Genomic DNA, 5,307 nt, shown 5'->3' on the forward strand with positions numbered 1-5,307 from the left:
ATTCTCGTTACATGAGACAAATAATACCTTGTTTAAGTCACTGTTGCTGGGTGTTCTGTTACTGAATTAAATTTATCCCCAACTGGCACAACGGCTGACCTCAAGAACCCGGAACTAGCGAGGCACATGGTAAATCTTTCTTTCCTTCCTCCCTTCTCCATTACCTCTGTTCATGCATCCCATAAACACCTGCTGAGCACTGACCCGACACCGGGCAGTGTGCAAGGTGACGAGGACCCAGTGGTGAGTGAAACAGACAAGGCCCCTCCCCTGCCGTAGAAGTGAGACATCGGTGCAACCGCCCAGATCAGTGGACTCAGGTTATGAAACCCCCTGGGCAGCCTCTCTGTGGACGTGACTGCTGACCTGAAATCAGAAGGGTGGACAGGGTCTATCTCACAAGGGCTCTAGCAGAGGGCGAAAGTCGGGGGCAGCTGTAGAGGAAAAGCTCTGCTCAACTGGCCAGTGTTTTTATTGACTATTTCCGCCTCTTGCCCATTAAGGTGCTGGCTGAGCACACCGACCACATCTTCCAACCCAAATACTACTTCATCCACCAACCTAGGTGCACAGCCTGTGGTACATCACTTCACCCCTCCATGCCTTCCCTTCCTCCCCACAAAACGGGGATCACACCGGGACCTGCCTCACGGAGTGAGGACTTCATGCGTTATTACACAATAAACCACTTAGAACAGGGCCTGGCATGTAAGGACCCTCAAACATTGTGACTGATTGTATTAATTTTATTATGTCTCATATGTTGCTATGATGTTAATTCTTACTCTGATTCTAACAATAAAAAAGGAACAGTTCACTGGTTGAAAATAAGGCTGAACCACAGAAGACGGATAACAGCATCTACATATATAAGAACATATATACACTATTATGTATAAAACAGATAACTAATAAGAACCTGCTGCATAGCACAGGGAACTCTACTTCACTTTGCTGTCCAGCAGGAACTAACACAACACTGTAAAGCAACCATGCCTCAACTGAAAAAAAACAAAGAAAGGAAGGTAGAACTGCACGTAACCTCAGTAGCCATGGATCCATCAAACACTGAGCACCAACTGCGTACCGGCCCGATGCTGATGTCTAACACCTTCACAAGTTCAAGTGGGAGACTGAGAGGTACCAAAGGAGAAGAGACTGGAATTATCTAGAAACTGGAAGAAGTGAGGAGGAGCCCCTGACCCTTTCAACTGAAAACCTGCTGGGCCTCCTTCCGTGCAGACACTGCGGTGTCCACTGGGCAGGGTGGGTTTAACAGGCCTCAGGATGCTCTCACTGGCCTTCCAAGGCCATCCCATTCCCCACCCCCATCCAGAGCATCAGACCGGGATGTCCCAAAGCCACATCACTGGCGGGAGAATATCTGAGTCCTATTTGGGGGACTAGTTTGGGGAAGTCGGGCAGCCAAAGGAACTGTTAGAGTCTGGTTCATCTCAGTGATGTGAGCCATACTTCCACATCCGTTCCTAAAACTGTTTTTCTTAAAGTACACATATGCTGACATTAGGAAGACATGGGCACTGTCTCCCACCCCGTCCTTAAACATCTCATGATTATTAAGAATAAGAAAGGGACCAGGTGGTGACGAGAGAATCTTTATATGCATGAAAATATACTAAAAATTTCCCAGGGTGCCAGAAAAAAGAAATGATGTCAAAGAAGAGGTACACATCCAAGGAAAGCGTGTTAAACTATGAAAATTCTAGATATACTAGTCTCTAGTCAAAAGTGTAACTATGATTTACGATGAGGTGTCATTTCTTCCTGGGAGAATCAATTAGAGCAAGAGGCTGGTAACTAGTCATAATAAACTAGAAAATCTCATAAGGAAAAAAAGAAAAATCACTAACAAACTTAATAAAAGCATAAAGTATAGGAAAGAAAAATACTGAAAACCAATCAGCAGGGACTGGAGAACTAGAAGGAAATTAGGCCACAGCAACTACAATGCACAAAGGGAGGCAGAGAGCGCTGCGTGGGCGGGGCGGGGGGCACCGCTTCCACAGACGCAGGTGAGCGAGGGATGCGGAGGGGCCCGCGAGGCTCTGCAGCCACCTGCTCAGAACGCCGCTCGGTGAGGACGGCCCGCACGTGAACGAGCTCTCGAATGAGTTCTCACGGGAGGGCCGTACAGGGGCTTGCGGTACACGTGAGCTCGGAGCCGGCGCTGACTGTGTCTGTGACATTCTCTTCCACGTCCATTTGTATTTGTTCAACATGGAATGTCCCTCTTTCCCCGTATTTTCGACCCCTGACAGCCCCCAAACGTGCCAGTCTGACACCCCCCGGCCCACCACCCATATTCCTTTGGGTCCACCGTCGTTCAGGTACACAAAATCCTAACTATACACGCACCCCGCAGACGTCCCACCTGCACGTCCAAAGCAGGCCAAGCGGTCCGCTCCTCCCCCTCCTTCCCTGACGGGGTGGCTCTCGACGTCAGATGTGCCATCACGTCGTCATCCTGGCGTATCTGGGGCTAACACGCCGTTTCCCACAAGCCGTCCTGAAAACCACACCAGCCTCTTCGGAGCCTCCCCCTGCCCTGCCGCCCCGCCCAGCCCCGCCCCCGCTGAAGTCCTTCACGTTTACACTTGAGACACCGCCTCTGGCATCGGTGAGCTGCCTGGAGGCTCCGTGTGTCCCTGACAGACTCGCTGAAGGTGCCCCGCCTGTGATGCTATCAGGGCACAAAAGAGAAAAGCTTACGTCTCTACAGGGGCGTTAACCACATCTTGTCCTTTCTGGATTCTGATGCTTCCACACCGGAGCCCACGCTCAGCCTGCAGGGGCTGCCCCCACACCGCCCCGGGACTGGCCAAATCCTGAACTCGCCTTTCCCATCAAACCCACCAGTGCAGGGCCCTCGCCACCACCTCCACTGCTCTCAGCAGGCCACCTTCCACCTGCCCTAATCACCCAGGCGCCAGACACCAGGGGTGACCTCACACCCCGGAGCCCCTGAGATTATTCAAATGAGCTGCTCCTAAGCCCGCTCACCCTGCCTCACCGGTGCCTCCGTGAAAATCCACAAGACAGGCTCCTTCCCCCAGATCCCCGCCCCCTTGCCTCCCGACGGCCCTGGTGCTTCCCCGTGTGGCCCCCTCCCCTGGGAGCTGGGAGGGACTCACTCTCTTGTCAGTGGCAGTTGTCTCTGGATCCACTGGCTTCACTGTACCTTGTGTCTCCTATTAATACACCATGTTCTAAACAGTGAGAGGTCTGAGAAGGAATCAGAAAAGGCTGCGTGTCAGACGCTCACACAGCTCCCCGCTCACTACCCCAAGCACCCCACAGAGCCGGTGTGCCTGCACTGGGCCAGCGCAGAGGGCGGCTCTCCCCCCAGGGCAGACCGTACACTGCCCAGATTTCAGGGCTGAGTCTATCGACTGTTCCCCACGAAGCCCTTCACAGCCCACACCATGGCTCGGGCGAGCATCCCAATGATGCCCATACACACACACACACACACACGTATGTCTATCTGCCCCTCCCTGGGCACCTGGCCTACTGTTGTTCAGTATTTCAGCTCTAATTAATCCCAGCCTTCACTTCTCACTGTCATCACACCTAGATGTGGGGTCCCCACACCGGTCTAAATACACAAGACAACACACAGAGAGGACATGCTGCCGTCTGTATAATTTCAGAAGAGTTGCATTTCACAGCTCCTTTTCAAAGTTCTAATCACCCAGCAATGACTTTTATGGCTTTCCTGTCAGTGTGAAGTACTCTAACAGATGTATTTTTTCCCAGACAGCCGTTATCTGACACGAATCCAGTTTTGAATAAATGGAAGAGCAAAAAAGAGGTAAAGGAGAAAATGTTGAGTCAATGGATTCTCTTGAAAACGCTTTGCAATTACAGAAACAGACATGTAATGAGCGAATCCAACCAGTCACCAGCAAACAACTTCCATGTGCTTCACCATCCCATCCCTGGAACGTCCCAACCATTCTTCAAAGCCGCCCTACGTGCTAAGAAAAAAAACCTAACACTGCTAATCAAATGCTTAAGGACTATTCGAGGTAGCATAAGGTTTACTGTTAAGCCTGCAGTTTGTCCAACTTTTCTAGGAAGTGTCTCCGTTTACAGACACACCCTGGTTCACGCAACTGTCAACTAGATTCCAGGCACAACGGAAACCAGGCCAGGGCCCCTCCCCCGGAACCAGGAAGTGGGACCACGATGTCCAGATTAGTCGCTGCTCTTTGGAGCAGCAGAGATGGGGAACTCTTCACCACTTGAGAGGGAGGCTGACGGTCAGTCAGCAGCAAGGAATGAGAATGGGGCCGCTGAGAGGAATCAGCAAAGACCAGACGGCGACGGGGCTCCTGCAGACCTCAGCCCACCAGGACGGAATCTTCTCCTACGCCCCCACCCCGGGGTCGGACGTGCATCACGCAGGATGGCTCGTCCAGCCTCCTCTCCTCTTTTCACACAGGCACATCCCCCGTCAAACTTCTGCAGGTGGGATCCCATAAGGACACAGAATAATATAAGTGGACATTAGACGTTGATTTTTGCGTCACCTTTTCAAAATAACCCCGAGTCAGTGTGTACTAATTACACCTTGCGTGGCTTCCTTAGGCTGTATGGAGGCTCACGTGAAAATGTGTGCTGGGCAACAAAATGTAAGATACTAATGATCTTATTACTTTAATATTAATATCACATTCATTACTAAAATAAGATACTTAATATTTCCCATCTAGTTCTGCTTATTGTACACTTAACCTAAACCTGAATTTTTCCTGTACTTTTACTCATTATGCAACTAAATGTCTGCAAACTGGCATTTAACTTCTCCAAGTAGTACTCTTGTAATTAAAGTCAAAGGATTAAAGAATTTTAGAATCATGTCAATGTGCTTTCTACTTTCACTCAAACTTCCCTATCTTCCAATAACTTATTTACCCTCTTTTTAAAATTCCATATACTGAAACTCTTCAGTTCTCCTACAGCATGATTAATTGGAATGCTTTTTTTTCCTTAAAAAAAATTATAGAAGCAATTCCACAGATGTTTAAAATAGTATGAAGTTCTCAGAATGTCCCTTTCCACGGCCATTCCTGTCCACGTGAACCATCTGGAAGATCTCTTTCGGGCAAGCAGTCGACTTCGTAATACAAACACAATGAGTGGATTTTTCCAGATATCCTACTGCTGGTGGTTTTCACTGTGTTCAGAGGACATGCTTTGTCTGACTTTAACTCCCTTAAATTTGCTGAGATTTGTTTTATGGCCCAGAAACGCACGATTGTGATCATTCCCCAGTTTATATTG

This window comes from Hyperoodon ampullatus (genome assembly GCF_949752795.1).
Source record: "Hyperoodon ampullatus genome assembly, chromosome: 16".
In the NCBI taxonomy this organism is placed as follows: domain Eukaryota; kingdom Metazoa; phylum Chordata; class Mammalia; order Artiodactyla; family Ziphiidae; genus Hyperoodon; species Hyperoodon ampullatus.